The 12,497-nt window shown below is 43.7% G+C and overlaps 1 protein-coding gene across 1 annotated transcript in view; it reads left to right on the forward strand.

Moving 5' to 3' along the window:
• The first annotated feature begins 2,215 nt into the window (after positions 1–2,215).
• Positions 2,216–12,497, forward strand: part of tspan9a (tetraspanin 9a) — a 225,770-nt gene continuing 215,488 nt past the window's right edge. Inside the window, exons 1-2 of the mRNA XM_041215914.1 lie at positions 2,216–2,342; positions 2,734–2,818. The gene's annotated coding sequence lies outside the window, so the exon portion shown is untranslated. The remainder of the gene's footprint in view (positions 2,343–2,733; positions 2,819–12,497) is intronic.

Genomic DNA, 12,497 nt, shown 5'->3' on the forward strand with positions numbered 1-12,497 from the left:
TTGGAAAGAGTCCATGTACAGGAGTCACTAAAAGCTAGTGAATAGGTATCACAGAATCACCCACCGAGTCTGCACCAACACGTGAGAAACACCTGACCTACCTACCCAATCCCATTTACCAGCACTTGGCCCATAGCCTTGAATATTATGATATGCCAAGTGCTCATCCAGGTACTTTTCAAAGGATGTGTGGCAACTCGCCTCCACCACCCTCCCAGGTAGCGCATTCCACACCGTCACCACCCTCTGGGTAAAAAAGCTTTTCCTCACATCCCCCCTAAACCAACTGCCCCTTACCTTGAACTTATGTCCCCTTGTGACTGACCCTTCAACTAAGGGGAACAGCTGTTCTCTATCCACCCTGTCCATGCCCCTCATAATCTTGTACACCTCGATCAGATCACTCCTCAGACTTCTCTGCTCCAACGAAAATAACCCAAGTCTATCCAACCTGTCTTCATAACTTAAATGTTTCATCCCAGGCAACATCCTGGTGAATCTCCTCTGCACCCCCTCCAGTGCAATCACATCCTTCCTATAATGTGGCGACCAGAGCTGCACACAGTACTCCAGCTCACCTTGGCCTCACCAAGGTTCTAACTCCAACATGACCTCCCTATTTTCATAATCTGTGCCTCGACTGATAAAGGCAAGTGTCCCATATGCCTCTTTCACCACCCCACTAACATGCAAAAAGATAATTTAAAAACTAATGAAATGTTAACCTTTATCGTGAGGATGCTGGAATACAAAGAGGTAGGAAATATGTTGCAGTTGTATAAAACCCTGTCAGGCTCCATCTGGAATTAACTGTATTCAGTCCTCCATACTGCACCTCAGGAACTATAAATTGACTTTGGAGGGCAGATTTACCAGATGGTAATGGGGCTAACATGGTTAAATCATGAGGGATGATATAATTAAGGTTTTTAAGATGATTGATGATTTTGATAGGGAAAAAAGAGAACAACTATTTCCTCTAGTGGGGGAGACGACACGATGAAAACTTCCCTTCACACAAAGGTTAGAGGGATTCTGTACTCTCCCCCCCACCCACGTCAAAAGCTGTAAAGACTGGGGTCAATTCAAAATTTTACAAAATGAGATCGATTTTTGTTAGGCTAAGTATTAGAGGTTATGGAAATAAAGTGGATGGATGCAAGTTCAGACACAGGTCTTGAAACGGTGGAACAGGTATGAGGGGCTGAGTGGCCTCCTCCTGTTTTTTTCAGTGTGCTTGTGGTCAGGAACTGTTAAGGGGATTGTGTTGGGAACAGATCCTGCTGCTTGGACTGTATTAGGGATTGGAGCCTGGTTTCTGCTGGGATCAAACGATGTTGCTGTCACCCTACTGGGAATTGGTGCTTGTTGCTGGGATAGGGCAGTTACTGAGACTGCATTGGGATTGGGACTTATTGCTGGAATTTTACTGAGATCCTGCTTTGTTGCTGGGATTTTACTGGGGTCTGGCTCAGCTGCTGGGATTTTACTGCGACTAGAACCTGTTGCTGGAATTTTACTGGGATCCTGCTCTGTAGCTGGGATTTTACTGCGATTAGAAACTGTTGCTGGAATTTTACTGGGATCCTGTTCTGCTGGGATTTTACTGGGATCCTGCTCTGTAGCTGGGATTTTACTGGGGTTAGAACCTGTTGCTGGAATTTTACTGGGATCCTGTTCTGCTGGGATTTTACTGGGATCCTGCTCTGTGGCTGGGATTTTACTGGGGTTAGAAACTGTTGCTGGAATTTTAGTGGGATTAGGACCTGTTACTGGGATTTTAGTGGGATTAGGACCTGTTGCTGGGATTTTACTGGGATCCTGCTCTGTGGCTGGGATTTTACTGGGGTTAGAAACTGTTGCTGAGATTTTACTGGGATCCTGTTCTGTAGCTGGGATTTTACTGGGATCCTGCCCTGTTGCTGGGATTTTACTAGAATCCGAATCTGCTGCTGGAATTTTAGTGGGATTAGGACCTGTTGCTGGGATTTTACTGGGATCCTGTTCTGTCGCTGGAATTTTACTGGGATCCTGCCCTGTCGCTGGAATTTTACTGGGATCCTGCCCTGTCTTTGGGATTTTACTGGGATCCTGCTCTGTCGCTGGAATTTTACTGGGATCCTGCTCTGTGGCTGGGATTTTCCTGCGATCTGGAGCGGATCTTGGTTCGGCTCCGGCCGCCTCCTTTTCTTTCCCATTTCCGTTGCTACGAGAGGAGAGGAGGGGAGGGGAGCGGAGCGGGTGGAAGCAGCGGCCGGAACCCGGAGCCAGGAGCCGAAAGTCAGCAACTTCTCCCGTGGAAACAGGGGCTCCCAGCCCAGGGGGAAAAAAACCTGCTCCGGGTAAATTCAGATTCACTGGATGCGGAATGGAGAGAGGGTGTGTGACACAGAGAGAGAGAGAGAGAGAGAGAGAAGCAGAAAGTGTGTGTGTGATAGAGAGAGAGAGAGAGTCAGAATGAAAGCGTGAGTGTGTGAACGAGGAGGAGAGAGGGTGAGTGACCGGGAGGGAGAGGAATTCCACGTTTCATTCTGGTTCGGCACAGTTTTAAGTTACAAATTATTCACAAGATCGATTATTGCAAAATGGAGTCTTATTAAAACCTCAGAAACCGAAAACGAAGTTATTACATAAACTGCTCGTTGTGGATTCTTCAGGCTATTGTCAACTTTGCCGTGACTGTTTTTTGCACAATTTTAAATAATGTTCATATTTTTTATTTGATTTTATTAGTGGATCACACGAGAGTGGTTGTGAAAAGGCTGCAGGATTGACAAAGTGCTAAAGTCTGGAATTTGATGCAAGTGGGAATTCTCTGGTAAGCGTTTCTCAAGCTGCCCCAGTCCGGTTTGATATTTAGAATCTGACTTTTGCAGCTTTAAAAATGGCAAATGAAGCAACAGGGCTGGTTATAGCAAAATACTGTGGATGCTGGAAGTCTGAAATATAAACCGAGAATGTTGGACATACTCTGCAGGTCTGGCAGCATCTGTGGAGAGAGAATTGAGGGGAGGGGGAAACATGACTCTGTTACCATAAAAGCAAAACACAGCGGATGCTGGAAACCTGAAACAAAAACAGAAAACGCTGGAAAAGCCCAGCAGGTCTGGCAGCATCTGTGGAGAGAGAAACAGAGTTAACGTTTCGAGTCCTGTATGACTCTTCTTCAGTGGTACAGAGCATTACTCAGTTAACTCCTACTGCCAGGTAGTGCCTGTTAATGAGATAACTTCACTAGCCTGCTTGATAAAAATTGAAAATGCTGGAAGTACCCAACAGGTAGGTAGCATCTGTGGAGAGAGAATCTAGTCAAGTTATCTCGTTAACAGCTAACCACTACTGACAGTGTCTGTTAATCCACTAGGAGCTGTAGGTGCTGATGCCTTGGGACAGGAGGCTGAGTTAGCAATTGTTAATTGGGTGTGACTCATACTTATGGAAACAGTTTCTGTGGTGCACAGAATAGATGGTGAAAACTGTGCTGCTAAAATCAGGAAAAAGGGAGAATTCAGTGCAGAGAGGGAAGGAGCTGTTTTTTGATAAACCTCCAATATTTGTATTGGAAGCTTGAGGGAGTAAGTATTTAGTAGTTTTGTCCACTCCTTAGTACAACATAGTGTGCAGAAAAATAATCTTGCAACGAATCAAAACCTGGTTATAAATGATTTAGGCGAAGATATGACAGAGCAGGTTATGTGTCTGGGCTGGAGTATAGCGAGTTTGTGCCTGTCCTGAATAGACATGTGTGGTAGGTGTCTCTACCTCAGGGTCATTGAGCTGTTGGAGACATTCTAACACGTGAGAGAATCAGGGGTGGGGGGGGTGGAGAATCCATATTTGGACAGCTCAGTCCCACCTCGTAGAGAGGTGAGCAGGGCTGGTGTGACCGATAGTGCGCAGAGGAAGTGGAGCTCGGGTGCGATAGAAAACCAGGAACCATAGGACCTGATCCTATCCAACATGCACTTTGTAGTTGCTATCTGTGAGGGCAAGGATACAGAGTGAAGGGCAGCCAGAATGCTGACCGGGGCAGCTTGGAGCAGGAGGACGGCCAATGGCGGGAGGGAAGCAGAATGTGAAATTGTAGAGGACTCAATAGTTAAGGGTTCAGATAGTATCCTCTATAAACAGGATGGAGAGCCCTGGACAGTCTGTTGCCTGCCTGGTACCAGGGTGAAGAACATTATAAACTGGCTTGAAAGAATATTGGAGAGGAAAGGTGAGGATCAAATCACTGATCCATGTTCACAGAATCTTGACAGTGCAGGAGAAGGCCATTTAGCCCATCTAGTCTGTACTGGCTCTCTGAAAGAGCACTCCACCCTAGTCCCATTCCCCTGACTTATCCCCGTAACCTTGCATATCCCTTCAGATAGCAATCCGTTTTGAATATCTCAATCAAACCTGCCTCCACCACCCTCTCAGGAAGTTCATTCCAGACTCTGACCACCCTCTAGGTGAAAAAATTTTTCCTTGCTTCATTTTTACTCCTTTTGCCAATTATTTTGATACATTAGATGCCACTGCAATTTCTCACTATTTACCCTGTCCATACCCTTCGGGATCTTGAATACCTCTATCAAGTCTCCTCTCAGACTTCTTTTCTCCAAGGAAAACAGTCCTAACCTCTTCAATCTATCCTTTTGGCTACAGTTCTTCATCCCTGGAATCATTCTTGTGAATCTTCTCTGTACTCTGTCCAATGCATTCACATCCTTCCTCGAGTATGGTGCCCAGAACTGGATGCAGTGCTCCAGATGAGGACTAACTAGTGTCTTATGCAAGTTCAACATGATATCCTTACTCTTGTACTCAATGCCCCTATTAATAAAGCCTCAGATGCTATATGCTTTATTAGCTGCTCTCTCAACATGCCCTGCCATCTTCAATAACTTATGTACATATACACCAATGTCCCTCTGTTCCTGCACCTCCTTTAGAGTTTCTCTCTTTATTTTATACTGTCTCACCATATTCTTCCTGCCAAAATGAATCACCTCACACTTCTCTACATTGAACTTCATCTACCACTTCTCTGTCCAATCCACCAACATGTCTATGTCGTTTTGGAAATTCAAGATTATCCTCATCACAGTTGAGAATGTTTCCAATCTTCATATCATCTGCAAACTTTGAAATCATGCCCTGCACACCACAGTCTAGGTCATTTTATATCAGGAAGAACAAGGGTCCCAACACTGACCCCTGGGGACCTCCACTACAAACCTTCCTCCAATCTGAAAAACATCCATTTATCACTACTCTCTGCATCCTGTCACTCAGCCAATTTCTCATCCAAGTGCCTACTTTTCCTTATATTCCATGAGCTAGAATTTTGCTTACAAGTCTGTTGTGTGGCACTGTATCAAATGCCTTTTGAAAATCCATATAAACCACATCAACAGCATTGCCCTTATCAACTTCTCTGTTCCCTCCTCAAAAAACTCCAGCAAGTTAGTTAAACTTGATTTTCTCTTAATGAATCCATGCTGGCTTTTCTTAATTATCCTGCACTTGTCTAAGTGACTATTGATTTTGTCTCAAACTGTAGTTTCCAGAAGTTTCCTTACTACTGAAGTCAAACTGATTGGTCTGTATTTGCTGTATTTTATCCTTGCACCCTTTTTGAACAAGGGTGTAACATTCAAAGTTCTCCAGTCCTCTGGCACCTCCCCTGTGTCTAAGGAAGACTGGAAGATTATCACTAGTGCCTCTGAAATTTCCACTTTCACCTCCCTCAATATTCTTGGATGTATCTCATCCGGTCCTGGTACCTTATCTATTTTAAGTAAAGATAGCCTCTCTAACACCTCGTCCTCCTCAATTTTAAATTCTTCTAGTGTACCAGTTACCTCCTCTCTCATATCGGCCTGGGTAGCATCATCTTCCTTTGTAAAGACAGATACTTGTTTAATACCTCTTCTATTTCTCCTGCCTCCACATACAAGTCTCCTCTTTTATCCCTAATTGGCCCTACCTTTTCTTTTACCACCTTTTTTTTATTTATATGCTTATAGAAGACCACCCTTTTATGTTAGTTGCCAAACTCTTTTCTTCTTTTCTCTCCTTGCTTTTCTTACTAGTTTTTTTCATTTCCTCTCTTGTCCTTCTGTATTCAGCCTGATTCTCCATTACTTTTTCTACCTGACATCTGTTGTACACACACTTCTTCCTTTTCATCCCCATCTCTATCTCCCTTGTCATCCAGCATGCTCTGGATTTATTTGTCCGACTTTTCCTCCTCACGGGATTATACCTTGACATTGCCTGCAATACTTTTTCGTTGAAGGTGGCCCATTGTTCAGCCACTGTCTTTTCTGCCAACATTTGATTCCAACTCACGTGACTTAGGTGCATTCTCATCCCATCCAAGTTGGCTTTCCCCCAATTAATTATCCCTGCTCTGGATTGCTCCTTGTCCTTTTCAATGGTCAATCTAAACCTTATGATACAATGGTCACTGTCCCCTAAATGCTCTCCCACTGATATTTGATCACTTGGGCCAACTCATTCTCCAGAATCAGGTCCAACAGTGCCTGACCTCTTGTTGGACTGGAAGCATATTGCTGCAGAAAATTATCTTGAACACATTTCAGAGACTCTCGCCCCTGTTATTTCTTTGTACTATTCCTATCCCAGCCTATATTTGGATAATTGAAGTCCCCCCATTATAATTACTCTATAATTCTTGCACTTCTCTGTAATTTCTTTGCAAATTTGTTTTGCTACATCCCTTCCACTAGTTGGTGGCCCATATACTACACCAATCAATGTGATTGCACCTTTTTCCTTCCTTACCTCTAGCCAGGGAAGGTCTTGGAACCAACGACATAGGAAAGAGTAGACAAGAGGTCCTTTTTGGAGGGTATGAGGAGCTAGGGGTTAAATGAAAGAACTGGACCTCCAAGGGTTATAACCTGAGCCACATGCACATTGGTGTAGGGAGAAGCAGATTAGGGAGTGAACACGCGGCTGAAAGAGTGGGGTAGGAAAGAGGAGTTCTATTTCATGGGACACTGCCATCAGTTTGGGAACAGAAAGGAGCTGTACCACTGAAACAGGTGCCACCTGAGCAGAGCTGGGCTGAGTCTGGGCTGCTAATGGAAAGGATAAAAAGACCAATCGCAAGGACTTTAAACTAGTGAGTGGGGGGAGGGTTCAGGTGGATAAGACAGTACCAACAATAGTTGAAAAGCAAATGGAAGGGAAGAGAGTAGAGTGACAGTCAGAAATTGTGCTCTGGGCACCACTCATCAAGGGAAAATTAAAAGATGTAAAAGAATTAAATCAGGAGAGAGAGATAGGAGACCTGTGAATAAAACATTACAGCAGGAGGACAGCTTAGTATCTGTAGCCCAAATAACCATTCTTTATGCAAACACACTGGCTAAAAGGAGCAAGCTGAATAAATTATAGGCGCAAATTCAACTTGTCGGGTAGGACATGGTAACCGTTAATGAGACATGGTTACAAGGCAGGACCAGAAGTAAATATCCCAGATTGTAAGGTCTACAGAAAGGTGGGAAAAATGGTAGAGGGTGAGGAGTAGCCTTAGTGATTAAGGATGAAATTACTTCAATGATACGAGAGGATACAACTAGGGATAAGTAGATAGTGTTGGCATTATGGGTAGAGTTAACAAATTTCAAAAGATTTAATATTGTAGTGAGAGTTGCTTATAGGCCCCTTGCTGGTAGTTGTAAAGTGGTAGCCTGTATGAATGTAGAGATTAGACAAGCATGAAGTAAAGGCAGTGTGATTTTAATGGAGGATTTTAACTTTCACCTAGATTGCGATAGCAGGCCAGCATGTCAGAAAAGTACTGGATTTCTTGCAGTGTGTCTGGGATAGATTTCTGAAGCAAGGGGGCATGTCATTTTTGATTTAGTAGTGAGCCAGATTAATTCACAGTGCAATGGTTCAGGAGCATTTATCTAATAGCAATCATACAGAGTTGAAGAGATTGAGAATGGCGTCAATATTGCTTGCAGTGCGGGCCACAGTTGCCGGCATATTGTAACTCATGGACATGCTGGACGGTCAACTTAGTCTTGGCTCTTGGTCTATTGAGGCTGAAAAGCTTCCTGTCAAGTCGAAAGTCAATCATGACCCCTTGTTGGTCACGGTGAGTTCCAGGACCAGGCTGAGGTAGATAGTGAAGAGTTGGTGCAATCACACAGCTTTGCTTGATGGTTGTCCAGATACGAAAGGGCTTGGCCTAAAAGCCTTTGCAAAGGACAGTTGCTGTTATACCAGCATCCAGCAGTTGCAGATTAGTTACAAATTTTGCTTGATGTCCAAGTCTCTGGAGGACTTTCCAAAGGGCTTTATGGTTGGTCAAAAGTTTTTTGACAGATCAGTAAAGGTCCTGTAGGGCTCTTTGTGTTGTTCCAGGCACTTGGCTGTATTTGTTGAGCAACATGGATCATATCTGTGGTTCTCCTGGATGGCCGGATACCACACTGGGTCTCCAGAAAGAAGTCTTCACTGATGGGGTAGGAGGCTGTTCGGGAGGATTCATGTGTGAATCATCCTCACAGTGGACAGAAGGGATTTGCCTCTCTGACAAATTGATTTATCACCAGTCTTGAAACCTGAAGTGATGATGGCATTGTGAAAGTCAGGAGGTAGCACCTCTTCTTCCCAGATTTTTATAAAGAGGTCCGAGAGTTTGAGGAAGAGTTAATGATCACTGGCTTTATCGATTCCTGCAGGAATGTTGTCCAGATCACACCCCTTGTTGCTCTTCATAAGTTGGACAACCTTTTGGATCTCAATGAGCCTTGGCCTCAATGTCTTCAACTCCCCATACAAAAGGATTGGTCTCTCACTCAACATCAGGACCAAAATCCTCCCCCAGGCAAGCACCCACATCTCCAGCCATTGTTATTGATGGGGAGACTTTAGAAGCCATTGAGCACTTCTCATATCTCAGTAGCTACCTTTCTCAAAAGGTCACTATCAAAGTGGCGATCCAGCACAGAATCAGCTAGCACAGCCTCCCAAATATTGCACAACTGGGTCAACAGCAGAGATCTCCATAAGAGGACAAAGGATTTAGTCTACAACATTGCTGTTGCTACCACCATTCTATATGGCAGTATCACCTCCCAAGGCACCTCCAGTTGCTGAACAGTTTCCACCAGCAGTGTCTCCACAGGATACTCAAAACCAAGTAGGAAGACAGGTGAACAAACTCCTTCAACACCAATTCCTCCAACATCAAGGAGGACAGAGAATCTGTTTTAAGGACACTCTGAAGGCCTCATTGAAAAGGGGACGAATTGACATCAGGGCATGGGAAGAACTTGCTGTAAACCCACGCCATGTGGCGTTGCCTCACCCAACAAGCCGAAACACAGTCGGAAACTCTACGGACTCGAAACGTTAACTCTGTTTCTCTCTCCACAGATGCTGTCGGACCTGCTGAGTTTTTCCAGCATTTTCTGTTTTTATTTCAGATTTCCAGCACCCGCAGTATTGTGCATTTATTTCCATTTTTATAATTGCTGTTTTCCCTTCAATTGTATCTAGTTTTTGTGTGTGTGTGTGGGTGATTCACATTGTTGGATGCAATTCGTGTGATAAGACATCAGGCTATCGTTTAACCTTCAGGGCAAGTGTGAGAGAAGTTCATTTTTTTAATGAGTAAAAGCTTGCTGCTGAGTTATTTACATTTACATTAACTCAGTCCCTCTGAGAGTAAGAAAATACACACATCCACATACAAATATATTTGATCATGAGAAATAAAAGGTAACACCTTAAAATTGCCCTTGACGCAGTGACTGTTAGCTAAAGCTGATGCTCATACAGTTTAAAACAAATTATTGAGCTGGTTAAAAACCTGGCAGAGTGACAATACAGATAATGGGCAGGTACTCTAATTTGTAGATAATAACTAGTAGTGTCCCACCAGGATCTGTGTTGGGTCTCAACTATTCACGGTATTCATTAATATCTTGGATGATGGGATGAAAAGCCATATATCCAAGTTTGACGATGACATATGGATAGGCGGCATTGTAAGAAATGTAGATGGAAGCATAAAATTAAAGACAGATGGTAACAGATTGAGTGAATGGGCAAAACTGTGGCAAATGAATTTCAGTGTTGGCAAATGTGAGGCCACCCACTTTGCACCTAAAAAGAATAGAATAGGGGGCTTTCTAAATGGTCTAAAGCTAGAAACATTGGAGGTGCTAAGAGATGTGAGGGCCCAGATACAGAGATCATTTAAAATGTCATGAACAGGTACAGAAAATAATCAAAAAGGGTATTGGAATGCTGGTCTTTATATTGAGAGGATTAGAATCCAAGGGGTTAGAAGTCATGCTTCAGCTACACAAAGCCCTGGTGAGACCACACCTGGAGTTACTGTGAGCAGCCCTGGGCACCACATCTTAGGAAGGATATATCGGCCTCGGAGAGACTGCAGTGTAGATTTAGAAGAATGTGACCTGGATTCCAAGGGTGCAGTCTAAAAATTTGAGCCAGATTGTTCAGGAGTGAATTTAGGAAATACCTTTTCACACAAAGGGTGGTGGGAGTTTGGAGTACTCTTTTGCAAATGGCAACTGATGTTAGATCAATTGCTAGTTTTAAAATTAGTGTTTGATAGATTTTTGTTAGTTAAAGGTATTAAGAGATATGGGCAAAGGCAGGTTTATGGAATTAGGTCACAGATCATTAATGACCCTATTGAATGGTGGAATAGTGTTCTGTGCTAAATGGCCTCCTCCCCTGTGTTCCATTTGACCATTATGATTGGTGATGATAGAGGGAATGCACAAAGTATCAAGAGTTTAGTATGGCGACTGATATATCTGAATGTCTTAGATGAAGGGTCATGGAATCTGCAGTGACTGTGTAACCAGGATGAAATTGGCTGTATTCTTCCTGTCTCCTTCAGTACCTTGTGTACACAAACACGAGTCCTTTCATAACACAAGTTGGAATTTTATTCCCCATTTTTACAGTGTTTGCTTTTCTTTGCTTATTTAATGGAGGTGGTATATTTACAAGAGGATAAATGGTGCAGCCAGTGATGATTGCAAGTTGGATCTATTTTGGGAATACGACTTTGCTGCAACACATGCAGTCAACCTGTGTTCACTGCCCATCAGGTGAATGTATTTCAGTGTTTATGACACTGAAGGCTACATTTTAACCAGGACCTAGTTATCAACCCCCTCGCGTTACCCTTTGAGAAGGTGTTGGTGAGTCTTCATTTTGAACTGTTGCAGTCCCTGAGGTAGAGGTGCTCCCATGGTGCTGTTACGTGGGTATTTCCAGGATGTTGACACACTTTCAGAAGGCCAGTGCTTAGAGGCAGCGCTGAGAGAGAGCTGCACTGTCAGAGCTGTCATCTTTTGAATGAGCCATTAAACTGAGGGCCCATCTACCCCATCAGATGGATGTAAATGATCCCAGGGTATTATTCAAAGAAAAGTTGTGAAGTTCTCCTTAGTTTTCTGGCCAATAATTATCCTTCAATCACATCACTAAACAAAGTAGATTATCTACTCTTTAATGTCCTTGCTATTTGTGGGATTGTGTTGTGTCATGTTGACTGCTGTGTTTACAATGTTGATCACACCTTGAAAGTGAAAGAGCTTTGGGATGTCCTGAGGATGTGAAAGAAGCTATATAAATGCAAGTCCTTTGTTTTCTGCTGGCAAGAGCAGGGAGGTTATGTTGGAGCTGTATAAATCGTTAGTTCGGCCACAGCTGGTGTACTGTGTGCATTATAGGAAGGATGTGATCGCACTGGAGGGGGTGCAGAGGAGATTCACCAGGATGCCTGGGCTGGAGCGTTTCAGCTATGAAGAGAGGCTGGATAGGCTAGGGTTGTTTTCCTTAGAGCAGAGAAAGCTGATTGAGGTATACAAAATTATGAGGGGCATAGATAGGGTAGATAGGAAGAAAGCTTTCCCCTTAGCGGAGGTGTCAATAACCAGGGGGCATAGATTTAAGAAAAGGGGCAGGAGGTTTAAAGGGGATTTTAGGAAAAATATTTTCACCAGCTGGGGGGCGGGGGTTGGACTCTGGGACACGCTGCCTGAGGGGGTGGTAGAGGCAGGAACTCTCACATATTTAGAGCAGCACTTGAAGCGCCAGAGCATATAGGGCTATGGGCCAAGTGCTGGAAAATGGGATTAGAATAGATAGCTGCGTTCTGTTGAAGAGTCATATGGACTCGAGACGTTAGCTGTGTTCCTCTCCGCAGATGCTGTCAGACCTGCTGGGTTTTTTCCAGGTATTTTTATTTGTGTTTTTCTTTTGGATTTCCAGCATCCGCAGTTTTTTGCTTTTATTATAGACAGGTGCTTGATGGCCGGCATGGACACAATGGGCCGAAGGGCCTGTTTCTGTGCTGTATGACTCTATGACTTAAGCCAGTTGAAATGAGGAACAACTCACAAATCAGGGTCCTAATTTTTTTTTGAAGTTGGGAGGCAAGGTGATGGCATCTGGAGAAATAAGTGACTAAGATG

This window comes from Carcharodon carcharias, chromosome 21, assembly GCF_017639515.1.
Source record: "Carcharodon carcharias isolate sCarCar2 chromosome 21, sCarCar2.pri, whole genome shotgun sequence".
NCBI lineage: Eukaryota > Metazoa > Chordata > Chondrichthyes > Lamniformes > Lamnidae > Carcharodon > Carcharodon carcharias.